Below are 26,239 nucleotides of genomic sequence, written 5' to 3' on the forward strand. Positions count from 1 at the left end.
CGTCCACACTTAAGCACGTGCAGTCCCGAGTGCCAGGGAACATTTAACAGGATTCCTGCATGCTGTTTTCTATTTCTCAAGGATTCTCTGTTCCTTATCAGTTCCTATTCCGAGAATGAATAGAGCTACCCGCAGTTCTCAGGACTGAGGTCATAGGATGAGACATGCAGTGACTCTTTTCAGCGTCAGTAACCTTCTATGTATTAGACTATCCATATTGTGGCTATTGACAAATTTTCATCCTGTGTAATAGCTGAGTAATCATCCCACTAAAGACATATAAGCCTGCATTTCTGCTAATAAAATACCCATCAGAGCTTGGGTCCCCATATCTGTCTTTCTTTTTTTCTCTCTCTCTTTCACTTTCTTATTGTCGACTCTGGACCGCCAGGCTCTGGTCCATTAAAGGACTGCAACACCAGAGCCAACAGCAGCTGCAACAAGAGTTCGAGCTCCAACACCAAAGCTGGGAGAAGCTCTAGCCTCCCGTCACCATCATCCGGGAGACAGGGTAGTTCTGTCACCAATGCTGGAGTCAGCTCCATCCCCAGCTCCAGAGCCAGAACCTGCTCCAACATCAATTCCAGAGACAGAGCCAGTTCAAGTCTCAGGACTAGAATCAGCCCCAGATCTAGCTCTCGCCCACCTACTGCCAAAGAGCCCGCTCTGGAGCCCCGTGCAGAGCTATGGCTGGTGCAGTCGACACAGCAGGAGTCAACACCAGCACCAGCCCCAGAGCTCAGCCTGTTCCAGCCACCAACCCACAAAGCCCTGAACCCACCTCCAGTAGCTGCTCATGAAACCCAGCTGGTGTCACCTCCAGAACCAGAGTCTTCCTTCCTCACCTGTGAGGGTATCCTTTTTCTGCTTTTTCGTTGCACATACTCTATGGTTTCTTCATGGTGCTTTGTGAGTTAACTTTCAAGTAAAAGTTCATCTTTTCCAACATATTTAACTGCATGATTTGGTGGCACTAACTACATTCACCATGCTGTGCACCACCACCATTCTCTAGTTCCCTAACGCTTTCATCACCCCCAAAAGAAACCCTGTAGCCATGTAGCACTCACTTGCTGTTGCCCACTCCCCCTCTTCCACGGCACCCCCCACCCACCAGTGTACAAGAATTCCAATTCATCAACATCCTCACCATCTGTTACTGTTCACTGCATGACAGCTGTCCCAGTGGGTGTGAAGCAGTGTGTCCCTGTGGCACTGGCCTGCATTTCTCTAACACCTGGTGATGCTGATCATCCTTCCATGAGCTTCACGGGCCATTTGTGTATCTTCTTTGGAGAAATGTCTATTATTTGCAATGATGCTGTGTCTATGCTCTTGTGTAAAAGTCCTTTATGTATTCTGGATACAAGACCTTTAGAAGATTTATTATTTGCCAATATTTTATACCATTATTTGGGTCTTCTTTATAGTCTTTTGAGATTGCCCTTTCATTCACAAAAGGTTTTCGTTTTGATAAAGTCCAATTTTTCTGTTTTTTGGTTTTTTTTTGTCTCTTGTATAATAGCCATTCTATTAAATATCACATCAAGAGTATGAGATTTATCCCTATGTTTTCTTCTAAGATGGTTCCATTTTAGGTCTTAAATTTAGGTCCTTGTTCCATAATTAGTTTTTCTTTCATGTGAAGTAAGGCTCCACCCTCGTTCTGTGGCATGTGGGCATTCGGTTTCCCCAGACCATTTGCTGAAAAGACTTTTTCTCTTATGAATGATCTTGATATACAAGTTCAAAATCAATTGCCTGGATTTATTTCTCAATTCTATTGATATGAAAGTGAAAGTGTTAGTTGCCCCATCATGTCAGATTCTTTGCAACCCCAGGGACTGTAGCCCACCAGCGTCTTCTGCCCACGCCATTCTCCAGGTAATAATACTGGCGTGGGTTGCCATTCCTTATCCAGGGGATCTTCCTGACTCAGGGATCGAACCCAGGACTCCCACATTGCAAACGAATTTTATACCGTCTAAGCAAGACATATATCTATATATCTATTGATAGATGTCTTGCTAATTGCTCGTCAGATTTCCATTACCATTTTGAAATGAAAAGCAAAAGTGGGCATCACTGACTTACTCCCATCCTTAGGGAGAGAACTTTCAACCTTTCTCCCGAGTATGATGTATGTGTTTTTCTCAAATATCCTAAATCATGTGAAGGAAATGCTCTTCTATTTCTACTTTATTGAGAGCAGCTATTAAAAAAAAAAAAAAGCTTGTGTTTATTCAAAGTTCTAAATGCTTTTTCTACATCAGTTGAGATGACCTCGTGTTTTTATTGAGGTGGTGTATGACACCGATTAACTGTGCTAAACAGCCCTGCTCATTCCTGAGATAGACAGCACTGGAGATGACTATACAGTTCCTTCAATATGCTGCTGGGTTCTGCCTGCCCGCCTTTTGCTGAAGATTTTTGCATCTTTCTAATGGATTTTCGGCCTACAGATGTCTTTTCTTATGGCATCTTTCAGTTCAGTTCAGTCGCTCAGTCACGTCTGACTCTTTGTGACCCCATGAACTGCAGCCCACCAGGCTTCCCTGTCCATCGCCAACTCCTGGAGCTTGCTCAAACTCATGTCTGCCGAGTCCATGTTGCCATCCAACATCCCATTCTCTGTTGTCCCCTTCTCCTCCCACCTTCAATCTTTCCCAGTATCAGGGTCTTTTCCAATGAGTCAGTTCTTCACATCAGATGGCCAAAGTATTGGAGATTCAGCTTCAGCATCAGTCCTTCCAATGAACATTCAGGACTGATTTCCTTTAGGATGGACTGGTTGGATCTCCTTGCAGTCCGAGGGACTCTCAAGAATCTTCTCCAACACCACAGTTCAAAAACATCCATTTTTCAGTACTCAGCTTTCTTTATGGTCCTACTCTCTTTACAGAATCTTTGAAGTTATGTTAATGTCATCACAAAATGAGTTTAAAAGTGTTTGCTTGTTTTGTACTTTTTGAAGAATTTAGGATCTGTTTTCTATCTTTAAGTATCTGAGACAAAACACCAATGAAGGCATCAGGTTCTGGGTTTTTCCCTGTTGGGTTCTTATTACTGCTTCAGTTTGTTTACTTATAAGAGGTCTACTCAGACTTTCCATTTCTTCTTGAGTCAGTTTTGCTAGCTTGTGTGTTTCTAGGAATTCATCCATTTCATTTAGGTTAAGCAACTTGTTGACATACAATTGTCCCATGTTGTCCATTTTTTAAATCTTTAAAAGAAAGAACTATTGGTGTCACTGATTTTCTCGAGTGCTCCTCTATTCTGTTTATCACTGCTCTGAATTTCATTATTTACTTTGTTCTGCTAACCTTGGATTTATGTTGCTCTTCTTTGCCTATCTAATCAAGGGCATCATCTCACCAGCCCCCGACAACAGCCAGGGCCTCTCTCCAGATATGCGTTGTTGGGTGGACAACAATCATAGATTGGAGTGGACTAGGCTACCGGGCACTTTTCACCCCAACTGGCAGTCTAGATCTCTCCCAGACTACAGTTTCATCCTGAACCTTGCCAGCCCCCAGGCTTTGGTGGCTGCCATGGACGGGCTGACCCGGCCCCTCACAGACCACAGCCTCAGGTGCTGTCTGTGATCTGCAAACAAGAGGACCTGCTGAAGTCTGCAAAGGGGCACTGCCCACATCACAGGCCCTACCCACCACCACCAGACTCTGCCTCTGGGTGCTTCCCTCACACCTTCCAGGCTTGGGTCCCTGGTGCCTATGCCCTTGGGCACTCAAGAGCATCCATCCGTCAGGTCTGACAACGGCAAAGCCGGTCCTTCCATCCAGCCACCAGTTCCCCAACACGGAGCCCAGGACCAGCAGAAGCTCCCATTCCAGGATCTGGGATCAGCTAAGGAGATGGCCTGAACTCAGCAGCTGGGGAGGTGCCCACCTGCTCGGTGTGCACTCCAGGCCCAAGCAGAGAGGATCAACGTGAGCTTTTCCAACATGAGCTTGGCCCCCCTCGTGGCCAGGGGGAGGAGATGACTGCCCCACCCCTTCTCTGGGACAGCCCCTCCCAGTTCCAGCGTACTTCACTCCCTCCATACCCAGAGGGGACCAAGACGCCCCAGCTCCTAGAAGCCCCTGGAGGTGGATGCTGGCACGGGGCGCCCTGCGGGGTCTGGGTGCTGCTGATCCTCCACTCCTCGGGGGCCAGAAGTAGACGTTCCGTCCTCAGCATCCCCACGGCCCTCGGCCTCCAGCAGCCCTCGTCTTCAGCTCCACACGCCCTTGGCAGCCTCGGGCACATGAGGGCTGGTCTCAGGGTCTGCCACGGCAGCTTCTCGCTGCTCTCCAACCAGCAGGTGAGGGACGCCCTGCATCCATGTCAGCCTGGACATCAGAAGAGCGACAAGGGCCAGAGCGCCCTGCTGATCCCCCCGGCCCCTCACGTGGACCTCTCTGGTCCAGACGGCACCCGAAGGGCTTTGACGAGAAGCCCCCCTGGGCCCTCAGGGCAGCAGGCCCCTCCCTGAGAGAAGCAGGAGGACTGCACAGCCTCCACTGAGCACAGGAGGAGACAGAGGCCGCCTCCGCGTCTCTGGGGGGTTCTCTGGGATCCATGCTATACGGGCTGGAACACAGGTTCAACAAAACACCTCTGAATCTAGGAGCTAGGAAGTGGGGGTTCTGACCAGACAGCCTGTACCTTGTCCCCCTCACCCTGCACTGACCTCTGACCCCTGGCCCCACACTCAGAGTCCTGTGTGGTCTGGTCCAGACACCCTCCCCTGTGAGCACCTCTCCTCCCCACCCCAGGCTCCCTACTGCCTTCCTCCCCCAGGGACCCTCCCAAGTTCCTCCCCACCCCGTCACCCCCATCCACAATGGACTCACCTCCAAGGCCGGACTCAGAGCCTCAGGCTCCTGTGCAAGGACAGCCTTCGGGGCCAGGTTGGCCTGCTCAAACCCACGGCGGGGCCACGTCACGGCCCGTGACAGGCCAGCTCACGCGGTGACTCTCTGAGCCTCAGTCTCCTCCACTGAAAACGGGATCAGTGACTCTGACCTTGGGAGAGGGTGCTGGGGTTAAAGCAGGGAGAGGAAGACACCCAAAGTGCTTGGACTCAGGAGGTCCCCTGTCTGGGGGAGTCCCCCAGGACAAGGTCTCAGCGTGGGCTCAGTGAACATGAGGAGCCATGATTCTGACCGCCCCAGTCACAGCTGGACTTGGTCACTTAGACTTGAATGACCCTGAGTGCTGGGACCTCTGCTCATCTACAAAGTGGGGTGACATCACTGAGTGACGAGAGGGCTCACTATTAACAGTAACTGCCCCCCAACTCTCGCCCATAGGGGTGCTGGGCGCCCTTCTCCACGGCTCCCTCTGACCCTCGGCCACCAGCCAGGCCTGCCCGCGGGGACAGGCCGGACCTCCGTCTTGGGGTGCTGTCAGAAAGACAAGCAACGTGGGCAGAGGGCGCGGGGACGTGGTGGCCTCCCCTTCTCCCTGCCGAGTCGGCGTCCAGCGACTCACCCAGCCGGGCCCTGGGGTCCAGACGGAGGGCTGGGGGCTTGCGCGGGGACTGGCCTGCCTCCTGCTCTCCAGGAGCACCCAGCCCAGCGCTCGGCGGCCGGCCTGGCTGCGGCGGGGGCGGAGTCGGAGCTCAAGGGGACACAGGCCCCAGCGCAGCCGACTGGGGGGCCGGCGGGCCGGTCACGACCGGAGGGGCCGTTGGCGGCGCGCGCGGGGCGGGAGGGGGCACGCGCGTGCGCGGTGCGGCCGCGTGGGGCGGGGTGACCGAGGCCCCGCCCCCTGGCGGGTCACCCCGCACCCCCCCACCCCCGAGGCGCGCGGGGAGGGCTGAGCGCCTGCAGCGCACCCCCAGCCCCCAGGAGGGAGAGTCAGCGCAGTGAGCGCCCTGAGCCTCCTGAGCAGTCCTTGTCCAAGCCCTCACGGGACAGTTAGGAAACAGGCCAGGAGAGCCCCGCGAAGAGCGGAAGGCAGGCTTCCAGGCTCCGAGGCCGGGCTTCAGCCCTGCCGTGGGGTTTGCTCTGGGAACCAGACGGCCTGAGGTCCTGGGGTACCCTGCGCACCCACCCTGCCCACCCCTCCCACGTGGGACCTTTTCCTTTGGGCATCCGCACATGGGCTCAAGTGTGCGCGTGCCACACACATATACACACACACACACACTGAATGCCCTGCTGGGGAGTGCACCCTGGAAGGAGATGAGGAGGAAGAAAGAGGTGGGAAGTGGCCTGATGGCACCCACCGGTGGGGAGGGCACAAGAGGCGGTTCCCTGCTGCCTGGACGCCTTCATTCTCCCCCAGTTATCGAGCGCCTATTCCTTGAAGGCTTCCGCCTGCGCGAGTGCTCAGTCATATTCGACTTTTTGCGATCCCATGGACTGTAGTCCGCCAGGCTCCTAGGTCCATGGAATTCTGCAGACCAGAATACTTGAGCGGGTTGACAGTTCCTACTCCAGCGGATCTTCTGACCCAAGAATTGAACCCGCAGTCTCCTGCATCTCCTGCGTTGGCAGGCAGATTCTTTACCACTGCGCCACCTGGGAAGCCCCCTATCCCATGCAGGCGCCTCCTAAATGCTGGTGGCAGAGCCATGAGCACAGGCTGACAGATGAGGTCTTCATGCCCAGGCACACACGCCTCCCAGGCAGGGTTAGTTCTCAGGAGACGGGTCTGACAAGAGGCCTAAGTAAGGCCCCTGGAGTTCCATAGTCCAGGCTGGAGGAGAAATGGGCTCCCTGGGGACCTTTCAGCATCCCATCACCAGGACAGGGCTGGGAGGGCACAGGGTCCCCTTGGGAACATGAAGCATGTGCTCGCTGCCTTGGGGAGAGTTGTAAATTCCTTTGTCTCTGACCCTGGAACCCCGGGTCTTCTTCCAGCATCTGGGAAATGGTGACAGGCTCAGTTGTTAGTGTGCAAGTGGGCCCAATCTCAGACCCTTCTTAGTTCTCAATGGACCAAAACCGAAGTTGCTCTTCATGGTCCAGCCGAGCACTGGGGCAAAGAACTGAGGGCTTGAGGAGAGCAGAAAGGGCTTAAAGCAACCCTTAAGAACCACGATTTGGACAGGAACGGGTTTGGGGCTCCAGCAAGTGCTGGAGCATGTCGACTGGATGCGAGGGCAGCCTCTGGACCAGTTCTTTGGGTCTAAATCATGTCTCTACTACTTAATTTGTGTAGGTCACTTCCTTTCTCTGGGCCTTGGTTACCTTTTAAAGGTAAGAATCAGGTGAAGATTAATGAGCTAATACAGGGAAAGCTCTTAAAATGTCTGGCACACCAAGAGTTCTATAGAAGGTTTTGTGCCATTGGCTCAGATCAGGGCCCCTTGGGCAGGACAGGGGGCAGAGGCTTTGCTGGTGGGAAGGGCATGGAGGCAGGGCAGGTCCAGAGGATGAGGGGGCTAGCTATGGGCTGCTGTCCCCTGATACCTGTCCAGCTGTCTGTCTGGTTCCCCGGGAGGCTAGCAGGGGTAACAGTGCCCCACAGTAGAATTGGGGGACTGTTACCAGGTGGGCAGAACCTCTGGGAGAGAGAGGAAAGCACCCTGAAATTGACTGCTCGGCCAGGTCATCAGGTGCAGGAGAAATGTGAGGGGCTTGGAGAGGAGGAGAGAGTGAGGGGCTGATGGATGAGCAGATAGTGAGAAAGAGGCGCAGCTAACTCAGGAGACGCTCGGGGCTTCTGGTGGCCTTCTGTGCTCCCTGTTACCAGATACACAAGGGAAGGGAAACTTGGATTTGAAAGAACCTGGCTGGGGTGCCTAGGGCCAGTGGAGTAAGGAATCCAAATTTATTGAAAAGCAGTGATTTTACTAACAAAGTGGGTTTCATCAGGAAAGGCAAGAGGATTGCTATCAGGACAGGCATACCACGGCAAAAACCACAGCCAAGTCCGCAAAACAGAATACTCTGCAGAGAATAGTAGGCAGTTGGGAAACCGAGCTTTGGAGGAAAATCCATTGGAGGAAAGTGCCAGTTCAGGGCTGGTGAGGGCTTCCCATTGGCTGAGCTGCTTGCTTTCCCATTGGCTAAGAAAAAGTTACCCAAAACGGCAAAATGGTTGTCCAAGGAGGCCTTACAAATAGCTAAGAAGCCAAAGGCAAAGGAGAAAGGGACAGACACCCAACTGAATGCAGAGTTCAAGAGAATAGGAAGGAGAGATAAGCCTTCTTAAGTGAACAATGCAAACAGAGGAAAACTATAGAATGAGAAAGACTAGAGATCTCTTCAAGAAAATTAAAGATACCAAAGGAATATTTCATGCAAAGATGGGCACGATCAAAGACAAATGGTATGGACCTAACAGAAGCAGAAGAGATTAAAAAGAGGTGGCAAGAATACACAGAACTATACAAAAAAGTCTTAATGACCTGGAAACCACAATGGTGTGGTCACTTACCGAGAGCCAGACATCCTGGGGTGTGAAGTCCAGTGGGCCTTAGGAAGCATTGCTACAAACAAAGCTAGTGGAGGAGATGGAATTCCAGCTGAGCTATTTCAAATTCTAGAAGATGATGCTGTGAAGGTGCTGCACTCGATATGCCAGCAAATTTGGAAAACTCAGCAGTGGCCGCAGGACTGGAAGAGGTTCGTTTTCATTCCAATCCCAAAGAAGGGCAATCGGAGCTCTTTCCTGGGGGGTGAGGCTGGTGTGCGTTCTGGAGAGGGTCAGGCTGCTTCCTCGGAGATGATCCGGACGACCAGGGGAATCTGGTATTCACACTGTAGACCGTGGTATTCCCTGGGCCCAGAGCTTTCCAAACATAAAGCTGAGACAGGAGAGTCAGGCTTTATAAAATACACAGTAAAGGGAATTCCACGGCAGGCCAGTGCTTAGGACTCGTGTTTTCACTGTAGGGGGCATGGGTTTGATCCCTGGTCAGGGAACCAAGTCCCACAAGCGGCATAGTGAGGCCAAAAAGTAAAATAAAAATATATAACATATATAAACTAAGTGAATAATAAAACAAAACGACAGTGAAGACCTTTGTCTCTGCCCCCAGGCTGCCCCTCTGGTCCCAGGGTCTGCTCACACACTCGGACGCTCCCATGTTCCTTGCTCTGGAGGCATCTGTCTGCTGTCTGTCTCTCTTACTTGGGACCGGCAAATGCTATTCCATCAGTGATCCCGTTATTCCCACAGAACTCCCACTCCAGCATGGAATCTGCTAGCCTCTCCTCCTCACCAGCTGCTTCATGAGCTCTGGGGGCAGAGAAGGGCTGGGGTCCTGCTGAACAAACCCAGCTCAGTTTAGTTCAGTCGCTCATTTGTGTCCGACTCTTCACGACCCCATTGACCGCAGAATGCCAGGCCTCCCTGTCCATCACCAACTCCCAGAGTTTACTCAAATTCATCTCCGTTGAGTCGGTGATGCCATCCAACCATCTCATCCTCTGTCGACCCCTTCTCCCACCTTCGGTCTTTCCCAGCATCAGGATCTTTTCAAATGAGTCAGCTCTTCGCATCAGGTGGCCAAAGTATTGGAGTTTCAGCTTCAACATCAGTCCTTCCAGTGAACACTCAGGACTGATCTCCTTTAAGATGGACTACTTGGATCTCCTTGCAGTCCAAGGGACTCTCAAGATTCGTCTTCTCCAACACCATAGTTCAAAAGCATCAATTATTTGGCATTCAGCTTTCTTCACAGTCCAACTCACATCCATACAGGACCACTGGAAAAACCATAGCCTTGATGAGATGGACCTTTGTTGGCAAAGTAATGTCTCTGCTTTTTAATATGCTGTCTAAGTTGGTCATAACTTTTCTTCCAAGGAGTAAGCATCTTTTAATTTCATGGCTGCAGTCACCATCTGCAGTGATTTTGGAGCCCCAAAAAATAAAGTCAGCCAGTTTCCACTGTTTCCCCATCTATTTGCCATGAAGTGATGGGACCAAATGCCATGATCTTCGTTTTCTGAATGTTGAGCTTTAAGCCAACTTTTTCACTCTCCTCTTTCACTCTCATCAAGAGGCTCTTTAGTTCTTCACTTTCTGCCATAAGGGAGGTGTCATCTGCATATCTGAGGTATTGATAATTCTCCCAGCAATCTTGATTCCAGCTTGTGCTTCATCCAGCCCAGCGTTTCTCATGATGTACTCTGCATATAAGTTAAATAAACAGGGTATCAATATACAGCCTTGACATACTCCTTTCCTGATTTGGAACCAGTCTGTTGTTCCATGACTAGTTCTAACTGTTGCTTCCTGACCTGCATACAGGTTTCTCAAGAGGCAGGTCAGGTGGTCTGGTATTCTCATCTCTTTCAGAATCGTCCACAGTTTATTGTGATCCACACAGTCAAAGGCTTTGGCATAGTCAATAAAGCAGAAATAGATGTTCTTCTGGAACTCTCTCAGTTTTTCGATGATCCATCGAATGGTGGCAGTTTGATCTCTGGTTCCTCTGCCTTTTCTAAAACCAGCTTGAACATATGGAAGTTCACAGTTCATGTTCTGTTGAAGCCTGGCTTAGTGAATTTTGAGCATTACTTTACTAGCGTGTGAGATGAGTGCAATTGTGCAGTAGTTTGAGCATTCTTTGGCACTGCCTCTTTGGGATTAGAATGAAAATTCACCTTTTCCAGTCCTGTGGCCACTGCTGAGTTTTCCAAATTTGCTGGCATGTTGAGTGCAGCACTTTCACAGCATCATTTTTAGGATTTGAAATAGCTCAACTGGAATTCCATCACCTCCACTAGCTTTGTTCATAGTGATGCCTCCAAAGGCCCACTTGACTTCACATTCCAGGATGTAAACCCAACGGCTCCAAAAAGCCACACCATGAAGAATGCCCCAGGCTTCAGCCCCCAGGCCAGAAGGGCAGCATGCAGGGCAATGAGGCAAAGAGAACCCCACAACCGTACAAAAACAGTGCTGTGCACACAGGGACCACGACAACAACGTCCTCTGTGGCAGCAATTCAGAAGGCCACCGGGGCAGAGATGGGAGCGAAGAATGAAAAGGCCAAGTTTCCACAATGAGATGTGTGCTACGGTATTCTATCGAGTGTGTGTTAAATCAGGGGAGAAGAAACATCTTAACAATACATGAGGCGAGAGCACATAAATTTGAGAAGAGGAAATGATCAGCTGGAACTACTCATTGTCACCACACGTCAGAGCGGCTCCCGTCCTCTTATGAAACAGTCCCGAGGGGCCTCCCTGGTGGCCCAGGGGTTAGGACTCAGGCTTTCACTGCTACGGGCCCGGGTTCAATCCCCTGTCAGGGAACTAAGACCCTGCAAGAGGCACAGCTGAACCTGCTTGCGGTCTCCGAGCAGGCCCCTCGCCCCGGCCCGCAGGCCCCTTGCCCTGGCCTGCAGCCCCCTCCAGAGCTCGGCTGACCCTCCTGTGCCCCGCCCCACCAGAGGTGAAGACCTCTGACAACACCATGTGCTCAGTGCCACTGGCTCCACCGCCCACCATGACTTTGTCCTGGAGATGCTGACCGTCACCAGAGGGGTGAGGTCAGGCATGGAGCCAGCTCAACCCTCCCCCACATGTAGCCAAAGGGGCTCAAGGTTGCCAACAGCACCTTCTCATTGCCCCTGCACTGGGCAGTCACAGGGTGCCCTGCCGGGTCTACACCCAGCTGGGAAGCCAAGCACTTACAGACTGGAGACCAAGACCAGCTGGGCACCTTGTTCCCAAAAAGACAGTCCAGACCACCCGAGCGCACTTCTGCTGCCAAGATGACACGCTGCTCAACAGGCTGACCTGACCTGGTCCACTCACAGCCGCGAGCGCCTTCTCACCTGAAGACCAGCTCCAGGGTCAGAGCGCGCTCTGGCTTCCCCTCCAGAGCTAAGCCACGCCCATCTCCACTGGCTCGGGCAGCACTTTGGGCACAGCTGCCAGAGGCAGAGCCGGCCCAGCCCTGGAGCCCGTCCACCAGGCTAGCTTCAGCTGACTTTCCGAGGAACGCTGCCCACCAGCACAGCGCTCTGTCCACCACCCAGGCCCTGCCCTCTGTGCACGTCCCCTGCACCTTCCCGGGTACAGGGCACACGGTCCCTGGGTGTGCCCATGGACACCCCAGAGCACCACTCACCCAGCGGGTGTGACCCCTGCAGAGCTGGCCCCTCCATCAGTCACCAGGTCCCCCCCACAGACTCCAGGGCCAGGGCCAGCTCCCACCCCACGGCCGTGAGCAGCTCAGGCGGGGCGCCGACCTCAGCCGTGGGGACGCTGCCCTGCACTGCGTGAGCACGTGCCCAGCTCCCCAACTCTGCAGTGTGTCACGACAATGTGGGCTGTGACCCCGAGGCCCCTGATGTCCAGGAAAACAAGGTGATTACGCCACCCCCCTCCCCGAACAGCTCTTCCCAGCTCTTCCTTCCGGTGCCCAGTCGCCCCCTCCACACCACAGAAGTGGCCGAGAGGCGCCCCTGCGGGATGCTGGCATGGGGCGCCCGCAGAGTCCAGGGCCTCCGCTGCTCTCGCCATCCTTGGGCTCTGGGAGTCGACACCGTCTTCGTCCTCAGGGACCTCGGGCCCCCGCAGGGCCTCCAGCCGCACCTGGCCTTCAGCTGCCCGCACGTCGTGGAGCCCTGGGCACACGAACGCTGGGTCTCGGGGACCGTGGCCCAGCCCCTCACTGTCACTCTCCATCCGGCAGGTGGACGATGCTGCCTCATCCATGTCAGCCTGGACATGAGAACCCAACATGGACAAGAGCTTCATGCTGACCGGGAGGGCGACGCCTCGGGTCCCCTCACTCACACGGCCCTGGGTACAGACCTCTGCTGAATGGCCGCCTTGACGAGAGGCCACCTGTGGACCCTCTGGGCAGCGGGCCCCACCCTGAGACGGGGCAGATGACCACCACAGCCCCCCCGTGCGCAGGGGGAAACTGAGGCGGCCTCCTCCTCCTGGTAGGTTACTGGAGACCCATGCTTGGGGGCGGGGCAGCATGCATGGGTGCCCTCCTTGCTCCCTCCAAATCTAGGATGCTGCGGATCTAATAGGACAGCCCCCTCATGTCCTGTCCCCACACACAACCTGCAGTGACCTCCGACCCCCGGCCCCACACTCAGAGCCCTGTGCGGTCTGGTCCACCCTCCCTCCCCCGTGAGCACCCCTTGCCCCCATCCCAGCCTCCCTACCGCCTTCCTCCCCCTGGGACCCCTCCAAGCCCTTCCCCTCAGAGCCCCCTGCCTGCAGCGCCCCCTCCCCACTGCCCCCCAAATGACAGACTCCCCACCAACCTGGTTCAGAGCTATCTCCAAGGCTCCTGTGCTGGAACCGATTTGGGGTCAGAACGACCTGGGTTCAAACCTATAGCAAGTCCACGTCCCAGCCCTGTGATAGGCCAGCTCCTGCAGCGACTCTCAGAGCCTCAGTTTCCTCCACTGAAGATGGAGTCAGCGACTCTGACCTCGGGAGAGAGGGCTGGGATTTAAAGCAAGAAGAGGAAGGCACTCAAAGTGCTGGGCCTTGTCTCCAGTGTCCTGCCATCAGCCAAGGGGGCAGGGTGCAGAGGAGGAGGGGCAGGGGACGCCCCCCACCCCGCCATGACCAGACTCAGTGTCTCCAGCTCCGTTCCCGGGGACCCGGCCAGGCCCTGGGCGGGACCACGCGGTGGTGTCTAGGGCCCAGGACGGGGGACACGTTCCGTGTCTCTCTGGTCCCCAGGCCTTCCCAGCAAACAGCCAGGGCCCTGTGGCCCCGCCTGGCTCGGGTGGGGGCGGCCCCAGGCCTATCCAGACGAGGGGGTGCAGAGCCAGAGGCAGAGATGCAGACCCTGGGGCCCACCACTTGGACGGCCGTTACTGGCGGGCGCCCCTGCAGTGAGGCGGGGTCTGCGCGTGCACCGCCCACCGGCCTGCGTGCGTCTCGCGCAGGGTCCACCTGCTTCGAGCCGTTGGTGAGAGCCCTGCGCATGCCCAGAGTTCTCCCTCGCCAAACCCACCCGGGAGCCAGGAGCTGGGCTAACAGCATCTCCTCCAAATACTTCCAATGGGGCAATTGGCAAACTGAGGCCAGAGAGGCAGGAACTGGCCTGAGGCCACGACGTGGGCCGAGTCCAGAGGAGCTGGGAAGATTCCACTTCTAGGTCAGGGATCAACCGTCCCGGGGAGGGTTTGCTTTGGGAATGAGAATCTCTAAGATCCTGGAGCTGCCTGCCCCTTCCCATTTGGGGCCCTTTCCTTTGGGTATCGCCACGCAAACACAGATGCTGGAGCACACACACACACTCACCACACTCACACTCTCTCTCACTGCCCTGTTAGGGATCAGAGGGGAGGGAACACTAGGGAGGGGACAAGAGAAAAAGAAGAAAGCTATTGTGGTTTTGAGACTGCTCTGCCACGGGGGCAGGGGCTTCTAGTCTCTTTCAGTCTCCTGACAACAGGCCTGGGCTCATAGCATGATGAAGGGAGAGATGCCAGTCTGATGGCAGGGGGTCCCCGAGGTGCCCAGAGGTTTTCCCTGCATCCTAGAGACGGCACCCCGCCCAGCCCACTTGTCTGCAGATGCTGGAGACAGCAACACGTTCTCCTGCTGCGTCCCAGCGTCCGAGGCTCTGGCCTCAGCAAAGCCCGTCCTGAGAGCCTTTTCCAAAGCTGTAGACCTTGGCTCCGTCTGCACCCCGGATGCCTCAGGGTGTTGGCCTGGAGGCACCCAGAGGTGACACAGGGAGGACCAGGGCAGGCCACCACTCTGATCCCTCCTGGGCAGTCCTGTGTCCCCTGCCCCCGCCATGTGCAGAAGGGAAGGGGAGAAGGGGCTCATGTCAGAGCAAGGAGCAGGCTGATGAGTCAGAAGGCTGGCGGGCTGGTCGCATTCACCTCCCAAGTCAATGCTGGTGAGATGTCTGGGGAGACTTCCTGTTCAGAAGCCACCCAGGAATCCACCCGGGGTTCCACCAAGGGCTTTGCCTCTTGAGTGGCCATCGTCCCAACCCAAGGAGTCTGGGCACCTCCCTTCCTCCCCTCCCACCGTCCGGCCCCTGGCTTGGCCAGGCACGGAGTCAGTTTTCACATCTTTGTAAGATTCTTCAAGCCAATTCCTTTATTGGAAATGAATTTCAGGACAGGAATGTGAGTGTTTTTGCATTGCTTGTTTTCTCAAACTATCCCTCTTTGTCTGAAAATTAGCCCCATGTGAAAAATGGATCCACCCTGAACCTGGATGAGTCCCTCAGGGTGAGGGAGGTCACAGCAGACCCCCTGGAGAAGCCGCTGGAGCACCTGGTGCCGCCTTCCGGGCCAGCGACCTCTCCTATGTCACCAGCTTCCTGTACACCTACCGAGCCTTCACTCCTGCCCAGCAGGTCCTGGAGCTGCTGTTCAAGAGGTAAGTGCCTCACCCCTCCCTGGCACAGCGGCTCCCCACCCACCCACCTGCTGTGTGTCTTGGGAATGTCACTTTACCTTTCTGAGCCTGAGTTTGTTCACATGAAAGCTGGGCTACCAAGAGGCCCGACCTCATAGGGTTGTCAGGACCTTCTGATAAGTGTGGACCGTGCGGCCCCGTGCCTGGCTTTGTGAAAAGGGCTGCTGAGGGATGGGATGGTTTTCATTAAGATTTTCTTCCCTGCTCCCCGCCCCCCATGAAGAAGCTCTCTGCTTCCAGCCCTTGGACAGAGGCATTTTCCAATTTGTACAGGAAGCTCAGGATCCTAACTCAGGGTCCCCTCCTGGGATTAGCCAGAGCAGGGATCACTGGGGGCTGGCAGAGAGCCCCAGGCCACTCAGGTGTCTGTAAGGTGCTGGTTGGGGTTCATTCATTCAGCAAATCTGTATCCAGGGCCTACTGTGTGCAGTGCGGCCAGGCCAGAGCAATGAACAGAGCAGGCGCGGCCCTGCCTGCCCTCCTGCAGTTCCCTGTGGAGGGGGGTTCAGAGTGGGAGCGGAGGGCCAAGAGTGGGGTGGGGGGCCCAGAGTTGGGGGGTGACCCAGAGTGGGGGTGGGGGCAGACAGGAGTGAGTCGGGCTCCCCCAGGAAGGGAGAGGTGGTCACCGTGGACAGAGGGCTCCCTCCAGCCGAGATTGCCCGCCCCCCTCTGCTGACCAGGCCTTGGCGTCCAGATGGGCGGGGCGAGCCTAGAAGCCCAGCGCCAGGGGGTGCCAGGGGAGGGCTGAGAAGAAGGAAAGGCCAGGCCCTGACTCTGCTGCCCGCCTGCCCACCCCCAGTGCCATCTCCTCCATCCTGGGCACCCGGCTGGACCAGTACTCAGAGGACTTCTGTCAGCCCCCCGACTTTCCCTGCCTCAGGCAGCTGGTGGCCTATGTGCAGCTCAACATGCCTGGCTCCTGGCCCAGCTGGAGCACGCGGACCTCGGCGAGGCAGAGCCGGAGGGTGAGGAGGGCAGGGTGGGCGCTGGACTCGGGGAACCCCCATGGCAGAGCCAGAGGGTGAGGAGGTCGGGATGGGTGCTGGACTCAGGGGGGCACCCCCACGGCAGCTGTTGGACGTGGAGCAGAGACTGGCCTCAGACCACCTGTGTGGGGACCACCATCGGGGACGACGTCGTGTTGTGGGTTTGGGGACCGAGGCTTCTCCGGAAACCTGTGGGGTGTGGTCCTGTCTTTGGAAAGGCAGGCGTGTGGATGGTCTCTTCTCCTCTGCAGGTCCAGCGTCACTTCCAGAAGCAGAGGTGGCTGCAACCCCCGTCTGTCGGAGGAGCCATGTGCCGGAGCAGAGAGGTCCAGGCGGCCCCAGGGCCTGCGTCCGCCTTCAGCTCGAGCGCTCCCCCTACCGGCGGCTCCAGAGCGGCGCCGACACCAGCGCGGGTTCCATTAGCACCTCCGGAGTGAGAGGAGGAGGCCGCTCAGGTCCTCCCCTGGACCCGCCCCCGGGGCCAGCTCCCGGCCCAAACCTTCCACCTGCTTCCCAAACAGGACTTCCCCCCTCCCCGTGATGGGGTTTTTTGTCTTCAGTTCAGTTCAGTGGCTCAGTCGTGTCCGACTCTTTGCAACCCCGTGGACTGCAGCACGCCAGGCCTCCCTGTCCATCACCAACTCCCGGAGTTCACCCAAACTCATGTTCACTGAGTCGGTGATGCCATCCAACCATCTCATCCTCTGTCGTCCCCTTCTCCTCCCGCCTTCAATCTTTCCCAGCATCAGGGTCTTTTCCAGTGAGTCAGCTCTTCGCATCTTTTTGTCTTGGGGCTTCTTTTTTTTTTCCCGCTCTACACTCTTATATTTGATGATTTAGAATATTCAGATATAATAGTATTTCAGGCGTCATCATTTTGAATCGGACAATTCATGAGCATTAAGTACCTTCACAATGCTGTATGGCCGCCACTGCTCTCTCCGTGGAGAACGTTTCACCGTCTGAAAGGGAACCCTGTGCCCAAAGCACTCACTCCCCTTTCCTCCTTCCCCCAGCCCCGGGCCACACCTAATCTGTTTCTTTACCTGTTCTAGATGTTTCCTATCAATGGAATCATATAGTAAATGTCTTTTTGTGTCTTCCTGCATCTTTGAAGAAAGACTAATTTTTGTTTTATGTCATTATTTGAAAAAAAATTTTTTTTGATCTGGAAGGGAAATCCCAGCTAGATTAAAGCACTATGAGTAAATTTGTGCATAATTTCAGGATAGAGACCCCTGTACTGAGTGTGACACCAGAGTTAGAAGCCATAAGGAAAACAGCTGACCGTTCCTGTGGCAAAAACAAACCAAAAAAATGCAGAAAGTGGAAAGATAAATCACACACTGGAACAGCATTCCTCACATCTGTGCTATCTGCTTAGTTGCTCAGGCATGTCCAGCTCTTTGTGGCCTTGTGGACTGTAGCCCACCAGGCTCCTCTGTCCACGGGATTCTCCAGGCAGGAAGAGTGGAGTGAGTTGCCATGACCTCCCCCTCCCAGGGGGATCGTCCCAACCCAGGGATCCAACCCAGGTCTCCTGCATTTCGGGCGGGCTCTTTACCATCTGAGCCACCAGGGAAGCCCCCTCATAGCCCAGGGAAACACCTCTGTGGTCCTGAAAGCTCTGCAAAGTCTGTGTTTTTAAAGGAGACGAAGAACACACACATGCAACTCCAACAAGAGGCAACACACACGGTCAGTATACGTCAGAGACGCACGACCTCCCCAAGAAGGACCCGAGAACGCAAACGCGGAGACAGCGGTGCCACCTTCACACTGGGATTCCAGTGACAAGCAGCCCTGGGGACAGTGTGCGGCCCAGCAGACCCCCTGGCGGGCAGTGTGGAAGGACACTCCTCTCTGGGAGAACCATGTGTGGGACCCCAGAGCTCCACAGATGCATCCCTTTGCCTGCAGAGCGACTCCTAGGACCTCACCCACAGGAAACCTCACGTGATGTGTGTGCCCATTGGGGGTGTCAGGTGGGGAGGATCCCAAGGGCGTGTACCTGCAGAGCGACTCCTAGGACCTCACCCACAGGAATCCTTGCTTAGTTTTTCAGAGATGCATTGTCAAAGACTCTCCATCAGTGCACTGGCTGAAATATCAGGGGACCGGAAACACTCATGTCTGTGGAAAGGGGATGGGATCCACCAGGCGTGGTCCTCGTGGACGAGTAAATGCCCTATAGCTGCTAAAGTGGGTGTCGGCAGGGAGATCCCAGGGTGGTCTTACCTGAGACTCATGTGGCCCAACCCTCTGCATCCAGGATCCCGGCTATAAGACCACACGGACGTGATGTCAACAGGGAGACTCAAACAGAGGTGAATGAATCTGTCTGTGAGAGGCAGAGATAGAAGGAGAGAGGCAGCTGAGAGAGATGCGTCAAACCACTTCACCAGGGTCAACACTGAGCGTGATCAATGTCTAGTCTTCTCCTTTACTTGATATTTGTGTGTTTTAGAATGTGTATATTACTTTAACAATTCTAAAAAGATTGAAAACCATTCTAAAGTTATTCCTCTATCACTCCTCTGTGGAGTAATATTATTTAGTGCTTTTTCTGTTTGTTTTTGCAGAGCACAATACAGTTGTGATCACAGTGACACTGAGATTTACAACTAAGGAACTCCAGCGTTGTGGTCTTACTCTGTGGTGATGGTTGCCAATTCTCCTCTTTCATTTCTGATTTTATTGATTCGAGCCCCCTCTCTTCTTCTTGAGTGTAGCTTATGTTCGTTTTGTTTAACTTTTGTTAAACAAATTTAAAGAACCAGCTGTTCGTTTCGCTGATCTTTTCTGTTGGGTTTTTATTTTCATTTTGTTTATTTTTCACTCTGATCTTTGTTGTTTTCTTCCTTCTACAAACTCTGGGCTTCATTTATTCTTCTCTTTCTCATTCCTTGACATGTCGAGTGTTTATCTGAGATTTCTCTTGTTTACTGAGGTAGACATTTATCACTATGAACTTCCCTCTTTAGAACTGCTTTTGCTGCAGCCCTAGTTTTTATTTCTAAAGTTGTTTTATTAAGAGGACAATGAATGTTTATCACAGTAAAATAGAGAAGTATAAAGAGATTAAGAATCAAGGAAACCAAGTCCTTCTGCCTAGAAGGAGAGCTGTAACACAGCGTGTAACACGGGGTGTCTGGTTCCAGCCTGGCAGGAATTCTGGGGCGTGTGCTCTTCCAGAACCTGACTCCCCCAAGGGCTGGACACTGGTCCATCGGTCCTCTCTCTTTTGTGACCCCCGTGGCCCAGATCAGAATTTCTGGGGAGCCCCCTGCTTTGGGACTTGAGACCATTCCGATTTTTCACTTCCATCGTCCTGCGGAAAGGGACATCCTCACCCGTAAATTTTTATTTACCCCGGATCCACAGAAGCAGAGTCTCTTTTTCCTAATGTAAAGGACTTCTTGTGTTGGCTGCAGTTTTCCATGTCGGTGGTGTCAACTTTGATCCCTGTTTAGGAAACCGGGGGTGCAGACTCAGGGGTGCAGACTCTTGGGGCTGAGACCTTAGGGAGGCAGGAGGGGGAGGAGCTAGGAATGGAGATGACGAAGGCGCCTGAACTGGCCCAGCAGGAAGGCCTCGGCACCAACCACACCTGCCCCAGCCTGTTCTAGGCTCCACCCAGCCCTTTTCTCATTCTCTGCTCCCTACCCTGACCCCCTTCCAGTCTCAGCACCTCCTCAGGCCCCCAAGCAAGCCTCGCCCCCAACACACCCCTGCCCCACTCCCAGGCGTCTGTGAACGCCTGCCCACCCATCTGTGAACTCCTTGGATCTGGCCAGAATGACTCTGACCACCCAGTGCCCTTGGAAAGGGAAATGCTGCCTACCAAGTGCACAGAGAGACGGGTGGGTGGGGCACACTCCAGGGAGCTTAGGGCAGCTGGTTTGGTGGTTTGGGAAGGAAAGGAGGAAGCGAGGCTCGCCATCCCTCCCTCCCTCCCACCTCTGGCCCCCAACACAGGTAGGGGTAGAATTGTGCCATAAGCTGATGGAGAAACTGAAGTTGAAAGAGACTTGCCCCCTCTGTGCCCTACAGAGTGACAGAGCCAGGGTCTGAACCCAGTGCCTGTTAGACCCCTCGGGGCCCACCTGACATTGAAGCTGCATCCAGATGCTACAGGAGGGACCTCTGGGCTCTGACGTTCCCTGAGCCATTGGTCCCAGTGCCCAGAGAGGAACCTCGTCCTCTGGTGGGGATAGGCTGGTCCAGGAACTGGGAGAGCCCACAGCGCCCAGGGCTGGTGGCCATTCCCCAGCCGTCATTCCCAGCCCCACAAAGAGATAAGCTTTGCCCCACACCCCTCTAGTTCAGAGAAGGCTGAGGCTGGGAGGGTGCGGCCCCCAGGGAAGCCAGGGCTCCGGAGCTCCAAGAGGCCACAGCCTGGGACAGTGGCTAGCGAAGAGCACAGGGTCCAAAGCCAGGGAGGCAGGGATCCTAGATCCAGCTCAGCCTCATTCTAGCTGGTGACCTCAGGCAAAACTCTGAGACTCAGTTTTCCCATCTGTGAAATGGCCTGCCTGGTGGGTTATTGGGAGAATTACTCAAAAAATGACACGTGGATCTCTTGCCCAAAGCCTAGAATGTGTTCAGAGCCCCCTGCCAGGCTCACAGTGGTCCTGCAGGGGTCAGGGTCTGTGATGTCCCTCCTCAGGGGCACGTCCTGCAGTCCTGCCCCCAGGAATAGGCAGCATTATGTGAAGAAGGGCCAGGAGGTCAGCACAGCACAGGTGAAGGAGTTTCAGTGCTGAAGGACAGCTGGAAAGTCTCCATTCTCCTGACTCCCAGGACCAGCGAAGAATAAATCTAGAGTTAACTGGATATTTGTGACACATTTTTTTCTAGCCAATAAGAGCATTTCAGCAAACATCTTCCAGGTCCCCCTAATTTTCCAAAGGGCCCTTTGACCCTCTGATTCTGAAATCTTTCTCTTTGGGAACCTCCATTCCATCTTTGTCCCTGTCTCTTCTTCCACTTCTCAGGGCCTACCCGCCACCCAGATTCCTTCCTCGGCCTTGTGTTTCTTTGGCCGGGTTTGGTTTCCGCTCTGTAGCCACCTGGCACAGTGCTCTGCCTCGGTTTGCATTTTCAGGGGCTGCGTCCCCTCTGGGGCCTCGGTGATGCGGCCTTTTGTCCCCTTCTTACAGGTGAGGAAGCCCACCTGTCCGCTGCTCAAAGGCACAGTGTGGAGCAGAGTGAATGGGACTTGGGGGCAAGTTGTTCGCTTGCAAATGAGCCCAGGAAGCCTGGGGGAGGACCGGGGTAGGGGGCCTGGGGGAGGGAGCGCTGTGGTGGGCATCAGCTCAGACTAGTTGGGCAATCAGGTCCCAAAGGGACTGGCTCCGTCCCCCATAGGTGGAGGGTTATCGCCAGGATATTAACACTCCTCACTGCAGGCTGGCACTAGTTTACAGGATGCTCCCCGAGGCTGAGAGGAAGGACACAGGTGTTCCAGGCAGGCGCTGTCGGCCTCTCGGGGACCGGTTCCCCCAGCTACAGGTGCGTTCAGGTGGACACGTGAGCACAACAGCAGCATCCCCACCCCAGGTTTCCCACATCCAAGCCCTCGAGCCTCTGCAGCAGGTTGCCACACCCGCCTCTGTTCTCAACCTGTTAAGTCCCGTTGTTGGTCTTGCTGTGGCCTGCTCGGCTTGCTGATTTCATTCTGTCCAGCCTGGGAGCGGGCACCACCACCGTGTGAAAACAAAGTTGCAAGGAGACCAAAGCTCAGGGAGGAAGGGACAGCCCCAAAGTCGCTCTGGGAGCGTGAGGATGGACGCCGCCCTGGTCCAGCCCCGCTCCTGCCGCCCCTGCCATGCAGACACACTGGGCACTTTGACAGCTGGAAACCCCAGCACAGTGTCTGCCTCGCCTCTGTCACACGGGGTCCTCCAGACACCTCCCCCCTCCTGCCAGGCCCTGAAGATCACATACAGGAGGCCAGGGCTGGAGATCTGGTCAGCCTAGGAGGACCCCAGCTTCCACAGGGGAAGAGGGCTTGCCCAAGAGCTGCTGGGGCCAGGCTGTGAAGTGATCCTAGAGCCTGCCTGGCTCAGAGAAGCTGGCTGGGTGAGATCACTGCCTGACGAGACCCCGGGACAAAGGTCCACTGATCCTCCAGCTGCATTCATGTGGGCCCAGAGCTTGCAGGCGGACCTCCATCATCTGTACAAAAGCCTCTGAGCTGGGCACCACAGTTCCCCCTTGTTCTAAGTGGACACTGAGATGCTAAATCCCTCCCTGGCCTGTGAGTAGCAGCCCAGGGGTTAAAGCAGCCCTCGGGGCTCCCAGGGGGCACTAGTGGTAAAGAACCTGCCTGTCAACGCAAGAGACATAAGAGACGGAGTTTCAGTCTTTGGTTCGGGAAGATCCCCTGGAGAAGAGCATGGCCACGCACTCCAGTATTCCTGCCTAGAGAATCCCATGGACTGCCTGCCTGGTGGGCTACAGTCCACGGAGTCACCCAGAGTCACCCACAAATGAGATGACTTGGCATGCAGAGCAGGCGTGCATCCTCTGATCCAAAGACACAAGCTTGCCCTCCCGTGCGTCTCCTTCCCCATGACTGGTTTGGCCTCCACCTCGGGGACACCCAAGCAAGGGTGTCAGAACCCTGGGACCTGGGATATCTGTTCCCTAGCCCAGCCCCGCCTGGGGCATACTTCACATCTGAAATCGCACACACACACAGTCCATGAAACACTGGCTCTTCCTCAAAGAGCTGCCCTCTGATGCTTTCTTTTCTTTTTTAAAAAAAATTTTTTTAACGTGGACCGTTTTTAAAGTCTTTATTGAATTTTTTACAATATTGCTTCTGCTTTATGTTTTGACTTTTTGGCCACAATGCACAAGGAATCTTTTTTTTAATATTTTATTTATTTATTTGGCTGCACGGGGTCTCAGTTGCAGCATGTGGGATCTAGTTCCTTGATCAGGGATTGAACCTGGGCCCCCTGCATTGGGAGTCTTAGCCACTGGCCTGAGAAAGTTCCAGCATGTGGGATCTCAGCCCCCTGACCAAGGGTCAAAGCCGTGTGCCCTGCACTGAGTGGCAAAGTCAACCACTGGACCACCAAGGAAGTCCCTATAACGTTTTCTATTTTACATAAAAGTCCCAGCTCTTCCAATTCGGCCACAGCCCCCCGAGCAGTGGTGAGAACTGTGGGTGCCTGGGAGTGTTCCCACTGGCAGGACACCAGACCCTCCTGCCCAGCCCTGCGGGTCCCCTACAGAGATGAACAGTGATGTATATTTATACGTCTCGAGCCATTGCCTCTGGTTTCTAGAAGTAGATAAACCCAGTTGAAGGGGGGATGGATCAGTTCAGTTTAGCCGCTCAGTCGTGTCCGACTCTTTGTGACCCCATGAACTGCAGTACACCAGGCTTTCCTGTACATCACCAACTCCCGGAGCTTGCTCAAACTCACGTCCGTTGAGTCAGTGATACCATGCAACCTCTCAGAGTGATACCATCTCATCCTCTGTTGCCCACTTCTCCTCCTGCCTTCAATCTTTCCCAGCATCAGAGTCTTTTTCAGTGAATCAGTTCTTTGCATCAGGTGGCCGAAGCATTGGAGTTTCAGCTTCAGCATTGTTCCTTCCCATGAATATTCATTCACTCATTGGAAGGGTGAATATGAACATTGGAAGTGGGGAGGGGTGTCGGAGTCCTATTGCGGAGTCCCCCGCCAGGAGAGACCAGGACCTTTTATCTTCCCTCACCCTTTCACCCAGCTTCTCCCAGGCCAGCCCTGAGGCTGTCCTTGGGCTGGATTTATCCTCTCCTAGAGGGAAGGGGGAAGGGGAAAACAGAGAATGCTGGTTTGGCTGTTGATGGAATGCTGGCCTGCGTGCCAGGGCCCCGGGGCTGATCTGCGCATCTGGCTCCCCGCAGGGACCAGCGCCCGGAAGGCACACCAGAGAACTTTGAAGACCTCTGAGTGAGATAAACCAGTCAGCTGGCCCCAGACCAAGTCCCAGCGAACCAGTTGTTTGCAGCTAAAAATGGAAGCACAATCTTTCAGTCAGTAGTCACCAGCTCCCTGGCCTGTGCCAGGCCCCTGCAGACTCTGGGGAAACAAGCCCTGCCCTACAGGAACCTGTGACCCTCAAGGGAAAGCCCAGGGACCCAGGCAAAGGCACCCACAAAGGATGCTGTGGCCGGTGCCACACGGATCCGCGTTGGCAGCCTCAAACTGTATCATCGCGACCCTGACAAACCTATAGTTGCAGGGAAGAGAGTGGGGGCGAGAGAGGATGGTCAGATCTCAGTCCCTGGGAGAGCCAAGTGGCAGTTCTCAGCTTCTTGAAGGAAAGAATTCAAGAGCGAGCCATAGTAAAGTGAAACAAGGTTTATTTAAGGAAGAAACACACTTCATAGAATGTGCACCCTCTGGAGAAGCAGGACAGAGTCGTCAGTTTTTGACGGGGTGGGTGATTACACAGGCTACTGAGTGGGACGTGAGTTTGAGCAAGCTCGGGGAGCTGGTGGTGGACAGGGAGACATGGCATGCTGCAGTCCATGGGGGAGCAGTCTGACACTCCTGAGCGACTGAACTGAATGAGTGGGAGGAGTATTATAGCTGTTTTAGGAAGTGGAGAAGATTTTCAGAAATTGGGTCACTGCCCACTTTTTGATATTTATGGTCAAGCCTCCTCAGTTCAGCTCAGTTCAGTGGCTCAGTCGTGTCCGACTCTTTACGACCCCATGGACTGTAGCACACCAGGCCTTCCTGTCCATCACCAACTCCCGGAGCTTACTCAAACTCATGTCCACTGAGTCGGTGATGCCATCCAACCACCTCATCCTCTGTCGTCCCCTTTTCCTTCCACCTTCAATCTTTCCCAGCATCAGGGTCTTTTCCAACGAGTCAGTTCTTAGAATCAGGTGGCCAAAGTTTTGGAGCTTCAGCTTCAGCATCAGTCCTTCCAATGAATATTCAACACTGATTTCCTTTACGATTGACTGATCTCCTTGCAGTCCAAGGGACTCTCAAGAGTCTTCTCCAACACCGCAGTTCAAAAGCAACAATTCTTCAGTGCTCAGCCTTCTTTATGGTCCAACTCTTTTGGCAAACTGATGTCTCTGCTTTTTAATACACTGTCGAGATTTGTCACCACTTTTGTTCCAAGGAGCAAGCGTCTTTTAACTTCATGGCTGCAGTCACCATCCGCAGTCATTTTGGAGCCCAAGAAAATAAAGTCTGTCACTGTTTCCATTTTTTCCCATCTATTTGCCATGAAGTGATAGCACTGGACGCCATGATCTTTCTTTTTTGAGTATTGCATTTTAAGCCAGCCTTTCCACTCTCCTCTTTCATCCTGCTCAAGAGGCCTCTTTAGTTCCTCTTCACTGTTTGCCATTAGAGTAGTATCATCTGCATATCTTGAGGCTGTTATTTTTCCCTAAAATCTTGATTGCAGCTCATGCTTCATCCAGCCCAGTATTTCTCATGATGTACTCTGCATATAAGTTAAATAAGCAGGGTGAATACACAGCCTTGACGTACTCCTTTCTCAGTTTTGAACCAGTCTGTTGTTCCATGTTCTAACTGTTGCTTCTTGACTTGCATACAGGTTTCTCAGGAGATTGGTAAGGTAGTCTGGTATTCCCATCTCTTCAAGAATTTTCCAGTCTGTTGTGATCCACACAGTCAAAGGCTTTAGCATAGTCAATGAAGCAGAAGTAGATGTTTTTCTGGAATTCCCTTGCTTTCTCTCTGATCCAGTGGATACTGGCAATTTGATCTCTGGTTCCTCTGCCTTTTCTAAATCCAGCTTGTACATCTGGAGATTCTCAGTTCACTTACTGCTAAAGTCTTCCTTGCAGGATTTTGAACATTACCTTGTGAAATGTGCGCAATTGTATGGTAGTTTGAACATTCTGGGGGATTGGAATCAAAACTG

General features: G+C 54.0%; 1 long non-coding RNA gene across 1 annotated transcript; it reads right to left on the reverse strand.

The window, feature by feature from the left end:
* Positions 1–4,066: 4,066 nt before the first annotated feature.
* LOC138435384 (uncharacterized) lies at positions 4,067–5,753 on the reverse strand. The gene is made up of 3 exons (XR_011255072.1): positions 5,497–5,753; positions 4,857–5,028; positions 4,067–4,352 (listed from the first exon to the last, which is right to left on the reverse strand). It is a non-coding gene; the product is annotated as an uncharacterized lncRNA (long non-coding RNA).
* Positions 5,754–26,239: the final 20,486 nt, after the last annotated feature.

Source organism: Ovis canadensis, chromosome 3 (genome assembly GCF_042477335.2).
Source record: "Ovis canadensis isolate MfBH-ARS-UI-01 breed Bighorn chromosome 3, ARS-UI_OviCan_v2, whole genome shotgun sequence".
NCBI lineage: Eukaryota > Metazoa > Chordata > Mammalia > Artiodactyla > Bovidae > Ovis > Ovis canadensis.